Below are 21,485 nucleotides of genomic sequence, written 5' to 3'. Positions count from 1 at the left end.
TACATGTTGACTTTTAAGTCAGGGCATCTTTGGGGGTGAACAATTTTATTTATTTATTTATTTTTGAGATGGAGTCTTGCTCTGTCACCCAGACTGGAATGCAGTGGCACCATCTCAGTTCACTGCAACCTCTGCCTCCCAGGTTCAAGCAATTCTCCTGCCTCAGCCTCCCGAGTAGCTGGGATTACAGGTGCCCACCACCACACCCGGCTAATTTTTGCATTTTTAGTACAGTCAGGGTTTCGCCATGTCGGCCAGACTAGTCTCAAACTCCTGACCTCAGTTGATCTGCCCATCTCAGCCTCCCAAAGTGCTGGGATTACAGGCATGAGCCACCACACCTAGCTGAACAATTTATTTTTAATAGCTTTGGACAAATCTACATGTGATGACATGAAAGGGCAAAAAAATTACTTGGCATTAGCTCATTTATAGTATGCCTAGAGAATTGGTTGGCCATCTGGGAGACCATGTCCCTGCAGGAACAGGTGAATAGGAAGTGCTTGCTCCTCGTGCTAAGTGGTGGAAGTTTTTTTGCTCCCTCTTAGAAGAACTTCAGTGCTCTACGGCTCTCAGAGGCTTCACTGTGTTATCTCTGAGATGCAGCCTAGAGGTTGTAGGAGAGAGGATCTGGGAAGATGTCCAACCTTGACAAGAGAGAAGGGGCCTGAATCTGGTAAGCAAGTGGGGGCCACATTCTCCGGGCATTCAGAAGCCAGGATTTCATGGGTCATGAAATCTGCCGTCTTTTAAAAGTGGGCTCTGGTCTGCTTTCTCGCCACAAGTTCACATTTTCCACCATTTCCAGGAGCCTGCAGCTAACACAAGTGAATGAGTGGTTTCCTCGGCATTGACCCCATCAGCTTAGACACTTGTAAAAGAGAAGTTAACTTACAGAGCATGTAAAAATCAGAAAAAGATGGGAAGAGCCTACGGACAGCCCGGTACAGCTGTGTGTGGATCACCCATTGGAACAAGCATTTGTTTAGACTTCCAAGGCTGTTGGAGGACCCTAAGAGGGAAGAAAATGGTTTAGCTGGAGATGGTTTGGGTGCAGACTTTCCAGAAGGCAGCACCAGTGACCAGGTGGACAGACTTCAGTTCCATCTCCAAGAGCACACACAGGGAGAAATGCTAAGAAGGAGGGTCTGCCCTTGAGATTCTTTCTCTGTAACAGCTTTGCATCTTCCACCAGTAAAAACTTTGTTCCCGTTTTAGGTCACAGTTGAATTTTATTTTGCACCATGCTCTTGAGAGTAATAGGAATGTGAATCTCAGTGAAAATGTGTTGTTCTTGTGTACGTCTTTATACATGTGACAATAGCTATTATATGAAAGAAGTGACGTGCAAGGGGAGAGGGTGACCCCATCTCCGTGCTACAAGGTGACTGGGCCACAGAAGGGGGACGCAGCCCCTTGGGTCAGCAGATGGGTTTTGTTGGAGTGGCCCATTGAGTGTGGGTGCCTTGGGCTGGAGGTGATGTGGATGACACACAGAGCTTATTCTTTGTGCCCTCTCAAGCTTCACCCTTGGCCCTGGCCTGCAGGGATTCCCAGGTTCAGGAAAGACTTTGAATCTGCAGCCCCATGAAAATACATGGCACTGCTGTCGACCCACTTTTTAGGAAGCGAGAGAGAGAGAGAGAGAGAGAGAGAGAGAGAGAGAGAGAAGCATAGAAAAGATTCGACAGCTTGAAACTACGTCAACCAATTTGTAGAGGTTTTGGGCACTCTTCTAGTTTCCATACACATGATCTGTGATGGATTTGGAGAGACACGGGAAAAAGGACAAAGCCAGAGGCTCCTCATTAGTCTTGGGAATTCAAGGAGACTTCAGTTTGGTGGCTGCATTTGGAGAGACTGTGTGCTCACATGCGTGTGTGGTTGCTCCAAGCAGTTTCTACTGCTGCTTGCTCATGTGTCTATAGCTTCCAGGCAGTTTTTCAGCAAGACTGTATGCCGGAGGCAAAAGCAGACCTGAAGAGATATATCAAACTGAATTAAAAAAATAAATAAATAAAGAGGGAGCATACTTTGTAGGTTAAAGGAAATTTTTTTGAGATGTGGTAATTTGCCGAGAATCCACTGACAAATGTGGTTAAGGGTCATTTCAGGACCAATAGGCTTTTGGATCAACAATTTAAAAATCCCTTAAGGGATGTTTCTTCCCTTGTCTTTCTGTTTGCTTCATCGAATCACGTGGTTACCCTGAAGGGGAAATAAGATTCATTTGTTGGTTTTTAAATTCCTTTGCTTGGAAGGACTTTGAGAGTCAAGGTCAACGTGATCCCTGTTTCAAACTTCTCCCCTCCCTCCCTCCCTCCCTTCCTTCCTTCCTTCCTTCCTTCCTTCCTTCCTTCCTTCCTTCCTTCCTTCCTTCCTTCCTTCCTTTTTGAGACGGAGTTTCTCTCTTGTTTTGTCGCCCAGGCTGGAGTGCAATGGTGGATTCTCGGCTCACTGCAACTTCCACCTCCCAGGTTCAAATGATTCTCCTGCCTCAGCCTCCCAAGTAGCTGAGTGCTCGCCACCATGCCCGGCTAATTTTGTATTTTTAGTAGAGACGGGGTTTCACCACGTTGGCCAGGCTGGTCTCAAACTCCTGACCTCATGTGATCCTCCCGCCTAGGCCTCCCACAGTATTGGGATTACAGGTGTGAGCCACCATGCCCAGCCAAACACTTCTGTGTTTCAAGCTGCAGGAGCTTACATATTGGGGGATTCCTTTTTTTTTTTTTTTTTTTTTTTTTTACAGAGTCTGGCTCTGTCTTCCAGGCTGGAGTGCAGTGGTGTGATCCCGGCTTACTGCAACTTTCACCTCCTGGGTTCAAGCGATTCTCATGCCTCAGCTTCCCGAGTAGCTGGGATTACAGGTATGTGCCACCAAACTTGGCTAATTTTTGTATTTTTGGTAGAGACATGGTTTCACCATGTTGGCCAAGTTGGTCTCAAACTCCCGACCTTAAGTGATCCGCCCACCTTGGCCTCCCAAAGTGCTGGGATTACAGGCATGAGTTACTATGCCCGGCCCATATTGGTGAATTCTAAATACAACCAGTCCTGTCTCTTTAATGTATCCATGCCACAGTTTTGTGAAATACATTGTCAATCTTAATTCTGCTTTGTGGATAGAGAAAAATGATTTTTTGAATGGAAGAGTGTCTTAGCTAGGAAGAGCTGCAAGACAGGAAGGTCATCATCATCTCAGGGCTAGGTCCAGGCCAGTGGGGATTTCAGGAGCTTTTATAATAGATGGTTTGATTAAGAACCCTCTTAGTCTGCCCCCACATCAATGGGTATATAGATTAGTATCACTCAATGGGCATATAGATAAGTTATTACCAAATATATAGAGTCAGAGAGATTATGATAAAATTTCATAATCAAAACAGGAAAAAACAAGGTATTTAGGAACCACATACAGAAGTTTCAATCAGACGGGCATGGTGGCTCATGCCTGTAATTCCAGCACTTTGGGAGGCTGAGGTGGGTGGATCATTTGAGGTCAGGAGTTCAAGACCAGCCTGGCCAACTTGGTGAAACCCCATCTCTAGTAAAACTACAGAAAATTAGCCAGGTGCAGTGGCACATGCCTGTAATCCCACCTACTTGTGAGGCTAAGGCAGGAGAATTTCTTGAACTCAGGAGGTGGCGGTTGCAGTGAGTCGAGATCGCACCACTGTACTCCAGCCTGGGCAACAGGGTGAGACTCTACTCTGTCTCAAAAAAAAAAAAAAAAAAAAAAAAGACATTTCAATCACCGTGGTTTGCATGATAAGAAATAGTTTATGAATACAAGTATTTTTTTCTTTCACCATCTGCAGTATTGTTTACAGAAGAACTGAGGTTATAAACCTTCCTATAAATGCTTCCTGCAGACATCTACTTACATGCCCATGGGTAAAACGTTCGCATTTATACTTTTTAATGAATAGTCTCTTTAGGGTTTAATTAGTCATTGTGTCTATGCATGAATCATTCATAATCTGGTCTTGCCACTAGCATATGGCAGTTAAAGTCAGATGAATAGAAATAATATTCTCAAGCAAAATGAACTGTACTCTTTGGCCAATTATCATTGGTTGGCAACATGTTTTATAGAGATAAAAGCTGATTGGCAGCTGTTACAAGTTTTGGGTTGTCTTGTCTCTTGGGGAGAAAGTGAATCCTATGAAAAGCACAAGCCTTCGGTCTTCCACACCAGCACTGCGAGGGCCACCGTCTCTAATATTCCCCAGCCAGCCTATCACTGGGGAGGTGCTCTGAGCTCATGCAAGTAATGTTAATAATCACAGCCATGCATGCCCACTGTGTGCCTGGCATGTTTACATGCATTATGGGTCGTCTTCCAAGTGACTTGCCCACAATCACTGAGTTAGTAAATGGCAGAGCCTGGATTTTAATCCAAGACTGTGTGATTCCAGGTTTTCTGCTTCATCCAGTCCACCACATTGTCTCAAAACTGAAGGTAAGAGTAAATTAGGTTGTAGTTCAGCTAAAAGATTGACTTAAAAAAGGATTTAGGGCCGGGCGCGGTGGCTCAAGCCTGTAATCCCAGCACTTTGGGAGGCCGAGATGGGCGGATCACGAGGTCAGGAAATCAAGACCATCCTGGCTAACACAGTGAAACCCTGTCTCTACTAAAAAATACAAAAACCTAGCCGGGCGAGGTGGCGGGCGCCTGTAGTCCCAGCTACTCGGGAGGCTGAGGCAGGAGAATGGCGTGAACCCGGGAGGCGGAGCTTGCAGTGAGCCGAGATCCGGCCACTGTACTCCAGCCTGGGCGGCAGAGCGAGACTCCATCTCAAAAAAAAAAAAAAAAAAAAAGGATTTAGGAGCCACGTGCTGTGGCTCACGACTATAATCCCAACGCTTTGGGAGGCCGAGGCGGGTGGATCACTTGAGGTCAGGAGTTCAAGACCAGCCTGGCCAACATGGCAAAACCCCCATCTCTACTAAACATACGAAAATTAGCCAGGTGTGGTGGCAGGTGCCTGTAATCCCAGCTACTCAGGAGGCTGAGTCAGGAGAATCACTTGAACCCAGGAGGTAGATGTTGCAGTGAGCTGAGATCACACCACTGCACTCCAGCCTGGGAAAAAAGAGGATTTAGGGCTGGGTACACTGGTTCACGCCAGTAATCCCAGCACTTTGGGAGGCTGGGGCCGGATGATTGCTTGAGGACAGCAGTTCAAGACCAGCCTGGGCAACAAACATCTCTACAAAAAAACTAGGCTGTGCACGGTGACTCATGACTGTAATCCCAACACTTTGGGAGGCTAAGGTGGGAGGATCACTTGAACTTACGAGTTCAAGACCAGCCTGGGCAACATGGCAAAACCCCATCTCTGCAAAAAAATACAAAAATTAACCAGGCATAGTGGTATGCTTCTATAGTCCCAGAGCCAGACCTTGTCTCAAAAAAAAATAAAAAAATAAAAAATTAGGCCCATGTGGTGGTGCACACCTATAGTCCTAGTCATTTTGGGAGGCTGAGCCCGGGAGTTTGAGCTGCGGTGAGCTATGGTTGCACCGCTGCATTCCAGTCTGGATGACAGAGTGAGACCCTATCTCTAAGAAAAAGTGGTTTAAATTGTACACCCATGTTCATACAGCTTTGTTCACAGTAGCCCAAAGGTGGATGCAACCCAAGCGTTCATTTATGATGAATGGATAAACTAAATGTGGTATAACATACACCGGAATGTTACTCAGCTTTTAAAAGGAAGGAAATTCTGACACATACCATAACATGGACATCCCTTCTCTCTCATTTTAAAAATTATTCAGCAAGCATTTAAAAATTATTTCAGATCAGGCATGGTGGCTCACGCCTGTAATCTGAGCACTTTGGGAGACCAAGGCAGGAAGATCACTTGAGCCCAGGAGTTCAAGACCAGCCTGGGCAATATAGTGAGACCTGATCTCTAAAAAAATTTTTTAAAATAATTTTAAAAATAAATAAAAATATCTTATTCTCTCCTATTCAATTTTATTTGTAGCTTTTTTTTTTTTTTTTTTTTTTCTCCGAGACAGAGTCTCACTCTGTAGCCTAGCCTGGAGTGCAATGGCATGATCTTGACTCATTGCAACTTCTGTCTCCCGGTGGGTTCAAGTGATTCTCCTGCCTCAGCCTCCCGAGTAGCTGGGATTACAGGTGCCCACCACCATGCCCAGCTAATTTTTGTATTTTTAGTAGAGACAGGGTTTCACCATGTTGGTCAGGCTGGTCACGAATTCCTGACCTCAAGTGATCCCCCTGCCTTGGCCTCCCAAAGTGCTGGGATTACAGGCGTGAGCCACCACGCCCACCCTGTACCTTCTTTTTTTAATGAAGGAGATTATAATATGAATATTTGATACATTGTAATCTACTTTAAATTATTAATTTGCTACTTCCCAAACAATTTACGAAGCTAACAACAGTTAAATATTTTCCAGGAGGCAGCCGGGCACGGTGACTCAGGCCTGTAATCCCAGCACTTTGGGAGGCCAATGTGGGCGGATCACGAGGTCAGGAGATCAAGAGCATCCTGGCCAACAAGGTGAAACCCCGTCTCTACTAAAAATACAAAAAATTAGCCGGGCATAGTGGCGGGCACCTGTAGTACCAACTACTCAGGAGGCTGAGGCAGGAGAATGGCATGAACCAGGAGGCAGAGCTTGCAGTGAGCCAAGATCACGCCACTGCACTCCAGCCTGGGCGACAGAGCGAGATTCCGTCTCAAAAAAAAAAAAAAAAAAAAAAAAAATTTCCAGGAGGTGGAAGGATCACCTAAGCTTGGGAGGTGGAAGTTGCAGTGAGCCAAAATTGCATCACTGCCCTCCAGCCTGGGCAACACAGTGAGACCGTCTCAAAAAAAAAAAAAAAAATTCCCCTTACTTTTTGTATTATTGTTATTTTATGTTTTACTCATACACATATACATTCCAAAAAGCATTATAATTATTGTTTTAAACAATCAATATTTATATAACTACTATTTTTGGGTTTTTTTTTTTTTTTTTTTTTTGAGACAGAGTCTCACTCTGTCACCTAGGCTGGAGTGCAGTGGCACAATCTCCTGTCACTGCAACCTCCACCTCCCAGTTCAAGTGATTCTCCTGCCTCAGCCTCCCAAGTAGCTGGGACTACAGGTACACACCACTGCACCTAGGTGATGTTTTAACTTTTTTTGTAGAGATGGGATCTCATCATCTTCCCAGGCTTGTCTTGAGTTCCTGAGATCAAATGATCCTCCTACCTCAGCCTCCCAAAGTGCTAGGATTACAGGTGTGAGCCACTGGGACTGACCTAAGATTTTCTATCTTTGGTCTTCAGGGCTTTGACTATGATGTGTATGGATAAGGTTTTGTTTTGTTTCTCCTTCTTGGGGCTCATTGAGCTTCTTGAATCTGTGGGTTAATGTCTTTCACCTTATTTGGGAAAATTCATCACTGTTATTTCATCCACAACTGCTTCTGAATCTGTTCTCTCTTCTCACTTCCTCTTAAGGGACACAAATTACATGTATGTTAGACTTTTTGAACCATGTCTTTATGCACTCTTCCATCTTTTCCATTCTTTATTCTCTCTAGATATTTTTTATTGACCAGTTTTTGAGTTCACTAAGCCGGCTTTCAGCCTAATAATCCATTGTGCTGTTAAACCTATCCAATACATTCCTTTTATCCAGGCTGGAGTGCAGTGGTGCGATCTCGGCTCACCGCAACCTCCACCTCCCAGGTTCAAGCGATTCTCCTGCCTCAGCCTCCCAAGTAGCTGGGATTACAGGCATGCGCCACCATGCCCGGTATTTTTAGTAGAGATGGGGTTTCTCCATGTTGGTCAAGCTGGTCGCAAACTCTCGACCTCAGGTGATCCGCCTGCCTCAGCCTCCCAAAGTGCTGGGATTACAGGCATGAGCCACCCCGCCTGGCCTCCAGTGCATTCTTAACTTCAGATGTTTTTAAATCTTGGAATGTCTATTTGATTACTTGTATAGATTTCCAGTTCTGTTGAAATGCTCCATATAGTCATCCATTTTGTCCTTTGTCTTTCCTTTTTTAAAAACTTATTAATCATAATTATTTTCACGTTGGCTCCTTGCCAATCAAGCTTCTTTGAATACCCTAGATATGCCAAGTGGTTTTTCTCACTGGTTTTTGACATTTCAGCCATCTGTATTTTTGAAAGTTTACATTTCTCTTGTGTGGTATTTTCTCTGATTGCCCTGATTGCCATGGGCTTCTTGCAGGGAGGGCATTGAGTCTTTGAGAACTTCCTGGGGTCTAGGAGGACAGCCACATAAGGCCCCGGCTTTATGTGGAGATAGCTGCTTGGTGACTGCTGAGGGAAATGCTGATCTCCTGGGCTGGATCCACCTCATTGAGGGCCCCTTGGTTAACCAAGGTCACAAGGATGGTGATCAGGGTTGAATTTATTTTTCCTGTTTTTACTCCTTATGAATCTCAAGTTTTAGAACATTGTAAACATAAACATATTTACAAGGGAAATAACTTTGATATTAAACGCTACTACCCTATGTTATTTTAAATTCTCTTCTATTCTTTGTTAATATATGTGCTTTAGATAAGAACAATTGAGTTTAATTTTTAAAAATACTTATTTATTTATTTATTTATTTATTTTTTGAAACAGAGTTTTACTCTGTTGCCCAGGCTGGAGTGCAGTGACGCCACCTCAGCTCACTGCAACCTCCACCTCCCAGGTTCAAGCAATTCTCGTATCTCAGCCTCCCGAGTAGCCTGGATTACTGGCGCATGCCACCAAGCTCAGCTAATTTTTATATGTTTAGTAGAGACAGGGGTTTCACCATGTTGACCAGGCTGGTCTCGAACTCCTGACCTCAAGTGATCCACCCGCCTTGGCCTCCCAAAATGCTGGGATTACAGGCGTGAGCCACAGCACCCAGCCAAAATTTGTTTTTGTTGTAGGAAAATACACGAATCATAACATTTACCATATTAACCACTTTTAAGTGTAATGTTCAGTAGCATTAAATATATTAGTGTTGTTGTGCATCCATGACCACCAATAATCCACCTATCCATCTCCCAAACTCTTTTCAGTTTCCAAAACTTTTGACCCATGAAACAGTAACTCCCCATGCCCCACTCCCTTTAGCCCCTGGCTCCCACCATTCTACTTTCTGTCTGTTTGGATTTGACTATTCTAGGTACCTCATATAAGTAGAATCATATGGTATTTGTCTTTTTGTGACTGATCTATTTCCCTTAGCATAATGTCTTCCAGGTTTTTCCATGCTGTAGCATGTGATAGAATTTCCTTCCTTTTTAAGGCTAACCAATATTCCATTGTATGGATAGACCACATTTTGTGTCTTTCGTGTTTTAGCTATTGTGAATAATGCTGCTATGTTTATTTATTTATTATTATTATTTTTTTGAGACAGAGTCTCCCCTGTGTCGCCCAGGCTGGAGTGCAGTGGCGCAATCTTGGCTCACTACAAACTCCGCCTCCTGGGTTCAAGCAATTCTCCAGCCTCAGCCTCCCGAGTAGCTGGGATTACAGGCACGTGCAACCACACCCGCCTAATTTTTTGTATCTTTGGTAGAGACAGGGTTTCACCATGTTGGCCAGGCTGGTCTCAAACTCCTGACCTCACGATTGGCTCACTCGGCCTCCCAAAGTGCTGGGATTATAGTCATGAGCCACCACGCCTGGCCCTATTTATTTATTTTTATTTAATTAACTTTTTCTGAGATAGGGCCTCACCCAGGCTAGAATGCAGTGGCACAATCAAGGCTCACCGCAGCCTCAACCTCCTGGATTTAGGTGATCCTCCCACCTCAGCCTCCTGAGTAACTAGGACTACAGGCGCCTGCCACCATGCCTGGCTAATTTTTGTATTTTTTTGTGGAGAGATGGGGTTTTGTCATGTTGCCCAGGCTGGTCTCAAACTCCTGAGCTCAAGCAATCCACCCACCTTGGTCTCCCAAAGTGCTAGGATTACAGGTGTGAGCCACCACACCCAACTGATGCTGCTGTGGATATTGGTGTACACATATCTCTTTGAGACCCTGGTATATGCCCAAAAGTGGAATTGCTGGCTCAAATGATAATCCTATTTTTAATATTTTGAGGAACCTCTGCACTATTTTCCACAGCAGCTGCTGCACCATTTTATATTTCCACCAACGCTGAGTTTCAAATTCTCCACATCCTTGCCAACACTTGTTATTTTCAATTTTTTTATGGTATCTCATTGTGCTTTTGATTTGCATTTTTCTAATGATTAGTGAAGTCAAGCATCTTTTCATGTACATATTGGCCATTTGTGTGTCTTCTTTGGTGAAATGTCTACTCAAGTCCTTTGCCCATTTTTGAATCGGATTGGGTTTTTTGTTGTTGAGTTTTAGGAATTCTGTATTCTGACTATTAATCCCTTATATATATGATTTGCAAATATTTTCTCACATTCTGTGGATTTTTTTTTTTTTACTCTGTTGATAGTGTCCTTGGAGGCATAAATTTTTAAATTTTCACAAAGTCCATTTTGTCTATTTTTGTTGTTGTCTGTGCTTTTGGTGTCATACCCAAGAAATGTTTGCCAATTCCAATGTTGTGAAGCTCTTGTACTAAGATTTTGCTTATAACTGTTTTATAGTTTCAGCTCTTACATTTCAGTCTTTGATCGATTTGAGTTAATTTCTGTATATGGTGTTAGGTAAAGGTTTGATTTCATTCTTCAGTATGTGGATACACACTTTTCACATTTGTTGAAAAGACTATTTTTTCCCTACTGAATGGTCTTGGCACACTTGTCAGAAGTCATTTGATCAGCTGGGCGCGGTGGCTCACACCTGTAATCCCAGCACTTTGGGAGGCCAAGGCAGGCAGATCACCTGAGGTCAGGAGTTCAAGACCAGCCTGGCTAACATGGTGAAACCTTGTCTCTACTAAAAAATACAAACTTTAGCTGGGCATGGTGGCACACGTCTGTAGTCCCAGCTACTCGAGAGGCTGCGGTGGGACAATCACTTGAACCCAGGAGGCGGAGGTTGCAGTGAGTCGAGATCGTGCCATTGCACTCCAGCCTGGGTGACAGAGTGAGACTCCATTTCAAAAAAAAAGAAAAAAGAAATCATTTAACCATATATGCAAAGATTTCTTTCTTTCTTTCTTTCTTTCTTTCTTTCTTTCTTTCTTTCTTTCTTTCTTTCTTTCTTTCTTTCTCTCTCTCTCTCTCTCTCTCTCTCTCTCTCTCTCTTTCTTTCTTTCTTTCTTTCTTTCTTTCTTTCTTTCTTTCTTTCTCTCTTTCCTTCCTTCCTTCCTTCCTTCCTTCCTTCCTTCCTTCCTTCCTTCCTCCCTCCCTCCCTCCCTCCCTCCCTTCCTCCCTCCCTCCCTCCCTCCCTCTCTCCCTCCGTCCCTCCCTGCCTTCCTTCCTTCCTTCCTCTCTCTCTTTCTCTCTTTCTCTTTTGAGACAGGGTCTCACTGTGTCACCCAGGCTGGAGTGCAGTGGCACAATCTCAACTCACTGCAGCCTCTGCCTCCCAGGTTCAGGCCATCCTCCTGCCTCGACCTACCAAGTAGCTGGGAGTACAGGTGCCCGCCACCACACTCAGCTAATTTTTGTATTTTTAGTAGGGACGGGGTCTCACCGTGTTGAACAAGCTGGTCTCGAAGAACCCCTGGCCTCAAGTGATCCACCCGGCTTGGCCTCACAAAGTGCTGGGATTACTTACAGGCGTGAGCCACCACTCCCAGCCTGCAGAGGTTTATTTCTGAAGAGCCACTGGAGTTTTAGGAGTGAAAGATACTGCAGGCAGTAGTTAATTCAATGCCTTCTTATTACAGATGAGGAAACTGAGGCCCAAAGACAAAGGGCAACTTGCCCTGGGTTTCGTAGTGACAGAGTTGAAAGTACCTCCTAAGCCTGACTCCACAACTGATGCTTTTAAAAGCTAGTTGTTAGTTTGCTTTGCTCTTAGAATAGTGTTATGTCAGTTACTATTTTGATAGAAGTGGCAAATGCATTTTTTATTCTGCAGAAAATGTATGTGGCTTACCCATCCTCTTCACTATTCCTGTGGAGCAGTTCGTCACTGGCAGCTCCTGTATTTTGAAGCATTACTGTGGGGAGAATAGGCCACCTGTTTTGTGGGTTCCTATTTGCCCTGACATTTAGTTTGCAGAGTTTGAAAGGGTCCTGAATATAGCTATGTAATAACCTATTACAGAATGCCTTCCCAGGGCCCATTTGTCTTTATTGCCTACAGCAAGGAACTTGATCTTTGAATTTTCCAGCAAACTAGAGCCTCTTTCCATCCTGCCTACCAGTAAGACAGACCTGGGCTGGGCTGTCTTCCCAAGCATTGTCTTGGCAGAGGCTGGGCTGGGGGTGAGAATAGGGGCAACGGGGAATATGAATTAGACAAAATTCCAAAGCAGATTTAAAATTATGCCATTCTTAGGATTTCCTGGGCTGGGTTTGCTCATTCAAGAGCTACTAAGCCCCTCTTAGTGCTATTGTGGACACTTTGCTGGGAACTGACAGGGCCCTCACAAAACCAGAAGGCAAGAACTCTTGCAGATTTTCTGGAGGAGCTTGAGAGAGGAGGCAGGGACCCAGGGAAGAGGCTGCCATGTGGGATGAAGGAGAGAGGAAGAGGCCTGGGTCCAGGCCTCCAGAAGTGTCAGAAGGAAATGGTGAGCCAAGGAAGCACTAGTGGAACCTGGGGCAGGCTGGTTGTGAGGGAGGAGGAAGGGATGAGCCATGGACATGCTTCTGTCTTCAGAGAACACCTGAGAGAGCAAAGCACAGCTGGGCTGGGAGGGTGGATGGGGGATTTGCTTTAGATTTGTCAGCAACATTGGTGATACAGGTGGCATTCCAGGCAGGTTGGGGGTGGTTTACTAGTTGTCAGCAGCAATGGAAGTCACAGTCCACCTGCGGGGATGAGCATGTGTAGTGGCGAGGTCAAAGAGCAGGCCAGAGCCGTGGGGCAAAAGGTAGAAGACAGCCTGGGGCAGTAGTGTCTTCTGGCCTTTGTGCGTAAGAATCAGTGGTATGTGTTCCAGTTCTTTGGCTTTTCCAGAACCCAGAAAAGAATGGGGTAACTGAACTGAGATTTAAAATCTTGCTGTGTGGCTTGGGTTGTTTGTGTTGGTTCCAAATCCTGAATCTTTTGGGGTCTTCAATTTGTGGGCATGTCAGTGGAAATTCTAAGCTTTGTTTTAATGGTGTATGTTCGGGTGTCTGTCTCTGTGTGAGTGTGTTTAGAAATGGGCTTCTCTGGATTCCTCACTGGTCTCCTGGAAGGTGGGGTTATAGACATGCTGATGAATTCTGAATGTTTTATAAGTTAGACTATTAACGGAGTTAAATTGAAGAAACCTTTTGTCGTAAAACCTTCCAGGAATTCCATTCCAAATGAAGAAATGCATAAAGACTTGTCCACTTGCAAACAGGTGTTTGGGAGGTGATTGTGTACCCTGTCCCCACATTTAATACCTGTGACCATTGCAGCAGGAAGCCCGTGTAACCTGGTGCTCGTGAGCACTGATTTGTTTCTTGTCATTGAATTTTGACAGTATACTACTTAAAAAAAGAGAAGAAAGAAAAATAAGCTCTTGGAAGTAATTTTCAAGTAGAGGTAGTGGTTTTTTTTTTTTTTTTTTTAAGGTACCATTTGTGGAATGTGCTTCCTTTCTTTGATGTGAAATCTGAAGGAGCCCTTGCCTCCTGCCTAGCACATTTCCTAAATGATAAAGGCCCACTCCTGTTCCACCTATGCCCTGCATGAATGTTTTGGCTCCATGATCTTTTTGTAGCAGCCGTGGTCAATGAATGTTTGAGCAGAGGCCCCTATGCCTGCTTGGACAGCAATTATTAACCTCAACTTGAATGCATTCTATTCGATCTTTCTCCTTCAAAGTGGGAGCTCACCAAATGGTAAAAATCAAGGTGTCTTTGGATTTGAACTAATGTGATATTAAAAAGTTGTGGTTGCTTTAAAAAGCATTAGGCAGGGCTATGGGCGGTGGCTTACACCTGTAATCTCAGTGCTTTGGGGAGGCTGAGACAGCAGGGTCAGTTGAGGCCAGGAGTTTGAGAACAGCTTGGACAACACAGCAAGACCCCATTTCGACAACAACAACAACAAAATCCTAGCTGGATATGGTGGTGCACATCTGTGGTCCTAGCTATTTAGGAGGCTGAGGTAGGAGGATCGCTTGAGCCCAGGAGTTCAAGGCTGCAGTGAGCTATGATCATGTCACTGAACTCCAGCCTGGGTGATCGAGCAAGACCCTGTCTCTATATAAATAGAATCAGTGAATAAATAAATGACAGGAGTTTCCCATTTAGTTCAGTGAAAGTAGGGTATCCTCATCTTGGACTCCAGAAAGGCCTGAGGGAGGCCATGAAGTAGGCAGAGCCTGGAACCAGAAGGAGCCCCATCCCACCCTCATGTTTCAGAGGAGAAACTGAGACTCAGGTGGCCTGGGTCCTGTTGCTGGTCTGTGGCAGAGGCCAAGTCAGAACCAATGACCCCCAGGGACTTTCCTGGCTGAGCAGAAGGAGGCGTGGGAAGGGTTTGAACAGAATGTGGAAGAGGTTCTGCGAGATGTCATCAGGCTCTAGCAGTCCCGTCTGTTTGGTTGGTGCTGGGAGAGGGAATTGGATTCCAAGTGGGGATGGGACCCCATCTCCCCTAGTTCCCGAGATAGACTCGCCTGTAACTGGATCACTTCTTGCAACCCCAGGTAGCATATGACTGGAGAAATGAGGGCTGGAGCCATGGGCCATCCAAGGGCCCCTCCCCTGCTGGGTCCATGCAAAGGGCCGGCACTCTCCAGTCTCGATTGGGGCGCGATAGCACCCTTAGTGTCGGGTCGGGTTCCGGGCCACGCTGGGGCGTTTTAAGAGGCTGAGGTGCGCCTTGCACTGCCCGCCTGCAGCCCGCCACGGAGAGCTCGCCTTTGTTTAGCCCTCTGGGCGACAGAAGAAGGCTAATCCAGGCTTGGGACAGGGCTGGCTGAGGCGCGCCGGATCCTCCGGGGGACCGATCGGTGGCCTCGCGCGGCTCTCATCCCTCTCGGAGCAGTGTTGCAGGGGGCGGAGGGAGCCTCCTCGGGCGGTGGGGAGGAGGCTGGAGGAATGAGGACGCAGCGCGGCGCGCCCTTGCCGCGCTCAGGTTGACGGGCGGGCGGAGCGGGCGCACGGCTCCTCTCGGTCCGGCTGCGCTCGGAGCGCGCGGGCTGGACGCTGTCCGCGGTGCTGAAGCGGCGCCCGCGGCAGGGAGGCGGACCCGGGGCCGCCGGGCAGCGCACACCCAATCCCGGGACCGCCCTCCTTCTCCCAGGCTCGGAGAGGCGGTGGCAGCCGGCACTGCACCCAGATGGACTGAGAGCGCGGCGGCGGGAAGGCGGCGGCGGCGGCGGCGGCAGCAGCAGCAGCAGCTGCAAGAGCCCTCGCAGCCTCGGGGCAGGACCCGCGTCCACACCCGAGAGCCCCTCCCTGGGGTGAGTCAGGGCGGGCGGAACAGGGATGGGGTGGACGGGTCCTGGGGCATGGGATCTCTTGGGCTTTAAAATTTCCCTTCCCCATTGTAAATTTCTTCCAGCCCAGATCTTGAGCAGCTCTCAGGGCTAAGGGCTCAGAGCTATGCCTCCGCACTTTCCCGGTCCTGGGATAGAGGGCAGACCCCTCTGCCCTCACAAGCCAGGGGACAAAGGGTTTAGCCAGAAGCCAGACAGTCATAAGGCATGTCCTCCTCTCCACCTTGGGTACAGCCCACAACAAGGTACCAGGAAAAAGCTGTTTGACTAGGCTGGTGCCACAGTGGGGACACCTTCCCGTCTCTGGTCTCTGTTCAGAGGCCTGGCCCCGAGCAACCTAGCCACTGGAATTCAGCCCAGAGGCCAACCATCTTTTAGCAGGGGAAGGCAGGCTTTAGCCTTCACTGGGGCTACAGGCGAGAAGTAAAGCCCTTTCCCTGCCTCCTTCCAGTCTCCATAGGCACCTGAGCTGCCATGATCGGGGCTTCAGTGCGAGGGTCACTTCAGTGCACCTGGCTGTTATAAGTGAGCTGGACTCAGGCAGAGGAGCTCTGGAGTGGATACTCGGCAGACACTGCCTGCCAGTGGTGTGTGTGTGTGTGTGTGTGTGTGTGTGTGTGTGTGTGTGTGGTGTTCCCAGCAAGCAAAAGGGATTTTAAACTCCAGTGGTGCCTGTCACAGGAAAAGCACTTCTCCAGCCAGCCTGTGCCTCTGAGTAAGCAGTTCGGGGTCACGCTAGGCAACTACCCAGCCAGAGGAGCTTTGGGCTTCCTCAGCCCCTACAGCTGCCCCCCTTCTGCCTTGAGCCATCTGCTGAAGGGGGAGATGTGTTTAAACTTGATGGGTCACCTCTGCCTTCGATCCTACCAGCATTCGGTTCCCATCTCCATCACCTGGCAAGGTCAGACAGATAGATGTCTTCACTCCTAGAACTGGATGGGTGGGCTTCTGGGGGGCTTTACTGCCTAGACAAAAGGCATTTGGTGTGCTAGGGAGGACAGGGAGTGGAGAGGGGAGGTGGAATTAGGGGGACCATCCTCCAGGGCCCTGGAAATGTCTAGTTGTGCTAGATTCCAAGCTGCGTGAGACGCCTGTTCTAACCCAATGGATGTAAATGAAGCTTCTGGATCTTGACAAGTTCATTGCTGGAGGACTGAGGTCTGTGTTTTGTTCCGTCTGTCTAGCTTAAGCTGTGCACATCAGAAATGACTCTGGTGGGCAGCTTCCTTGGATCATTGGATGCCTGATGGTGCCGATGAAATGAAAGAGAAGGGGGGGTGCTGGTTTTAGGGTCAGTGTGAGCTGCAGTGGTGCTGCAGTGCTGATGGAAATGCATGCCAAGAATGTGTTAGCATTACTTGCATAAAGCAGACCACTTGGTACCCAGGTACCATTTGTTTCTCACCAGTGTTCTGTAGAGAGGGAAGGTCATAAGGGAAAAGTATAATAACTGCACATCTGACATATCCTTGATTTACATTGTTCTTCACCACTTTTTTCCACCCAAAAGTATTTAACTACCATATAAACACTTTATATTTTGGCCAGATGAATGAACCTCTTTAGAGAATGGTTGTCTGGAAGGATGGCTGACTCATGACTGTACTTGACCTTCTTGCTGACTTGTTTCATAAAAATATGAAGTCCGGAAGCATAATCGCAGGGCAGCTAAGCAGTAGGACATCGATTTTGTTTTGGGAAAATTGTGTATTTGAGCCTTGCATGTTATTTGTTTTGAAAATTACATTTATAACCAAAAAAGTTTTCCACTGATTGAGATCGATCTATATATATATTTTAACCCATAGTCTGAGCAACTTAAAACCTCCTCAATAATTAAAGTAGGATCAAGTTCTCTTCTGTAACTGAGGAAGACACTATTTGAGGGTTGACCCCGGGTGATTGATACACAGTCCTAGATCCAGCTCACAGTCTCTGTTCAGAAGTCCTGACTGGCTTGCATCACATGCAAGCCTGCATCTATGCACAGTTATAAAATGTGCATGAAAAATATGAACACTACTTCTGTCTGGATTTCTCAAGGCAGCAAACAAAGATGTAGTGATGACTATTTATCAAGAGAACACATTTCATTTTGGTGAAAGCAATTGATCTTGAGTTCCTGGTAGAATAGTTAAATGTTAGGGATGGTGGCAACAGCCGTATGGTGTAAATGAGTGAAAAGAGATTCAGCTTTGCAGATTGGGAGACCTGAGTTTGAATCCTGATTTTAACCTATTATTAATTGTATGCCATGGTTTAACCTCTATAAGCCTCTGTTTTATCATTTGTAAAATGGAGAAAATGATACCTGGCTGGTTTGCACAGGATTGGCATGTGGGTGCTCAATGTTATTCTAAATATTCCTTGCCATTGTCTACCTCCACTGGTTATTAAAGTAACTTGAGTGTGTTTAGCTAACATTACCTCAAATTTGTGTTTATGTTCAAACCGTGAAGGCCATGAAAGGACTTAATAGCTTGAGGTGGCCTAGGCCTGATGGAGGTGGTGTTCCCAAGGTAGGGACTTTTCTTGGGTCTGTTGTCATCCAGGAACATTGGCTGGCCAGCCCTGGAGCTTGGGTAAAAGGACAAAGGAACTGTTCCCTCCGGCAGAATGAAGCCTAGAGGCCAAAGGCCTTGAGGAGTCTGTTCAGAGAAACCCCTTTCAAGAAAGGCTTTGTGGCAAGGGAGGTTTTGTTACATGGAGAGGCTTCTCTGTCCTGATGTTCTATCTTTCTGGTACTGGGTTTCCTCCAGTGATATGTGTCTCTTCCTGCTTCTGTCCTGTATGCCCTGTGGTAATAGCAGCAAAAATGGGAAGGTGCTTGTTTCAGGCCAGGCTTTCCTGCAGTAACTCAATCATCATCATGACCCTGTGAGAGGAGAACCATTGCCATCCTTATTATACAAATGAAGAGACTGAGGCTCAGACAGGTCGTAGTGCCCAAGGTCTGACTCTGGCCCTGCCTCTACAGCATGAGGAGAGGACCTCACAGATGAACTGATGATACAGAAAGCAGGGGCAGCAGAGCCGGAGTCACCCCAGTCTCCAGGCTCACAATCCAGTGCTCTCTTTTCACATTGGGATGAGAGCGCCCCATTGCTTGGTGGCAAGAGGAGGAATAATAAGCCGGGGTTAGGGCCAGTCAGGCAGAATTGCAATGGGGAGGAGCTGGTGTCAGGTACCTTTCCTTCCTGGCCTGCCACATCATCCTGTCTCCAGGATGGGGCTTGTGATCTCAGCAGCTGGGGCAGCAGCCGCAGCAGTAAACAGAGCTAGAAGGTGGAGCAGAGCTGCTGGAAATCAACTAGGCCAACCTCTCATGATGTGAATGAAGAGCTTGAGGCCCAGAGAGGAAATGACTCATCCATGGAGGTGTTGGGGGGAGGAGAGAGATCTTTATTCCACTGCCCTGGACAGGAGCCCCTCCTGATGGACTGAGGTGCCTCTGTGGAAAGCCTGGGTGTTACTGGTGGCTCTGTCAGAAAGGGCTGCCCAAGTCCAGGGACCTCCATGGATCCTAGAGATACCACTGAGCTGGACAGCTCCTTTTTCTCCCTCCCCACCTAGCAGCTCCATCTGGCCCCTGCTGGCACACGATTGCCGTTCGCAGACTGTATTGATTTCCATTTCCCGGGTGATGAGATAATTTAAAGGTTATTCAGTTGAGTTTTTGGTTCCCTTGACGTGAGTTCTTTCTCCAAGAGCACCTGCTGCCAACAGCCTGAGTTCCAGGCATTGAAATAAAAATATGCAGTTATTGCCCATAAACTTGAATTGTTTACGAGGCCTGTGTGAACTTTTATAGCTGTTTTGTACACATACCGTGCCTCGTTCCTCGATGGTTACTTAATGAGTGTACCCCTGAGCTTGCTTTTCATGAATGGCATTTCATGGTGCTGAAACCTTGTGCTGTTCCTGCAGGTGTGCTCCTTTTCCTAGTTTGCCATTTTCAGTTACTGACCCCATCCTCCTATGTCTCCTACTCTGAACCCCAGCCCCTGCCCCTGCGAGACTCAACTCCTTCCTCTTCTTGCCGCCTGAGGCCATGCCCTGTCCATTCTCTACCACATTTTCTCTGAATTCTGTCGCTTCCCTCAAGTCATGCTGCCACTGCCCTGATTGGGCTCCTCATTACTGACTCTTTGCAATGCCCTTCAACCGGGGTACCTCCCTGCGTAGGGTCCCTTGTAGACTTACCCCTATGTGCACAAGCAGATTAATATTTCAGGAACACAGATTCTGCTGTCAGCACTGCTTTCCTGCTGACCCTTGCCTGGCCCACTACTGCCTCCAGGATGAAGGCAGATGCCTCAGCCTGGCCTGGAAGGGCTTTCTGCAGACTGACCCAGCTCCCTGCCTCTCACACAGCAGCTGGGCCTGCTCTTCTCTCCCACGTGGTCATGTCCCTTCCCTCTCCCACCTCCAGCTCTAGAGCTGCCTCCTCCAAGCCACCTTCCTCCCTTCCCTGAGCTTCCTGAGTTTTCTTTCCCTGCCTAAATCCAGAGCATGCTTGCTCAGTCAGCTATTCAAGGGATCAGCTGGGTCTTTTGTTTTTTTTTTTCTTTTGGTGGTCTTTCTCTGTTGCCCAGACTGGAGTGCAGTGATGCAATCACAGTTTTACACTTCATTGTAGCCTCAACGTCCCAAGCTCAAGTGATCCTCCTGCCTTAGCCTCCTAAGTAGCTGGGACTACAGGCACATGCCACCATGTCCAGCTAATTTATTTTTATGTTTTTGTAGAGACAAGATCCTGCTGTGTTGCCTAGGCTGGTCTGGAACTCCTAGGCTCAAGCGATCCTCCTGCCTCTTCCTCCCAAAGTGCTGGGATTACAGGTGTGGGCTGCTATGCTCAGCCAGCCAAATTTTACTGTGGGCCAGGTATGGTGTGGGGCAGCAATAATGCTAAAGCGAGTGTTGTGGGTTGAACTGTCATGAGCAAGGCATATACAGAAGACACAGGGAGGTCCCCCCAAAAGATATGTTAGACTAGGTATGGTAGCTCACACCTATATTCCCAGCACTTTGGGAGGCCAAGGAGGGAGAATTACTTGAGCCCAGGAGTTTAAGACCAGCTCGGACAACATAGCAAGATCCTGTCTCTACAAAAAATGAAAATAAAAAAAATTAGCTGGACATGATGGGGTGCTCCTGTAGTCCCAGCTACTCAGGACACTGAGGTGGGAGGAACACTTGAGCTCAGGAGGTGAAGGCTGTAGTAAGCTGTGATCGACACGCTGCACTCTGGCCTGGGTGATAGAGTGAGACCCTGTCTCAAAAGAGAAACAAAAGAGATGTTGAAATCCTAAGCCCCTGTACCTGTGAACATGACTTTGTTTGGAAATAGGATCTTTGCAGATGGAATGAAGTCAAGATGAGGTCTTTTGGGTGATTCCTAATCCAATATGCCTGATGTCCTTGTGAGAAGAGAGAAGTGTGGACTTAGGCCATGTGCGGTGGCTCACGCCTGTATTCCCAGCACTTTGGGAGGCTGAGGGGGGCGGATCACAAGGTCAGGAAATCGAGACCATCCCGGCTAACATGGTGAAACCCTGTCTCTACTAAAAATACAAAAAATTAGCCAGGTGTCACCTGTAGTCCCAGCTATTCCGGAGGCTGAGGCAGGAGAATGGCGTGAACCCGGAAGGCAGAGATTGCAGTGAGCTGAGATCGTGCCACTGCACTCCAGCCTGAGTGACAGAGCGAGACTTCATCTCAAAAAAAAAAAAAGAAAAGAAAAGGAAAAGAAAAAAAGAAATGTGGACTTAGACACACACACAGAGGAGACCACCAGGTGAAGACACAGAGAGGGGAAGGTTGTGTGAAGTCAGAGGCAGAGACTGGCATTATGCTGCCACGGCCAAGGAACACCTGAGGCTACCAGGAGCTGGAAGAGGCAAGGAAGGATTCTCCCCTAGAGCCTTCGTAGGGAACGTGGCCCTGCTGACACCTTGATTTT

At 47.0% G+C, this 21,485-nt stretch overlaps 1 protein-coding gene across 4 annotated transcripts in view; it reads left to right on the top strand.

The window, feature by feature from the left end:
* OSBP2 (oxysterol binding protein 2) overlaps nucleotides 1–21,485 on the top strand; it is a 239,448-nt gene that overhangs the window by 110,273 nt on the left and 107,690 nt on the right. The window contains exon 1 of one of the 4 annotated variants that reach the window (XM_073006811.1): nucleotides 15,367–15,487. The exons of the other annotated variants lie outside the window; for them this stretch is intronic. The gene's annotated coding sequence lies outside the window, so the exon portion shown is untranslated. Of the gene's footprint in view, nucleotides 1–15,366; nucleotides 15,488–21,485 lie in introns of those variants that run through there. 4 annotated transcript variants of the gene reach the window in all.

This window comes from Chlorocebus sabaeus, chromosome 19 (assembly GCF_047675955.1).
Source record: "Chlorocebus sabaeus isolate Y175 chromosome 19, mChlSab1.0.hap1, whole genome shotgun sequence".
Classification (NCBI taxonomy): Eukaryota; Metazoa; Chordata; class Mammalia; order Primates; family Cercopithecidae; genus Chlorocebus; species Chlorocebus sabaeus.
This window is presented reverse-complemented; position numbering and strand designations above follow the sequence as displayed.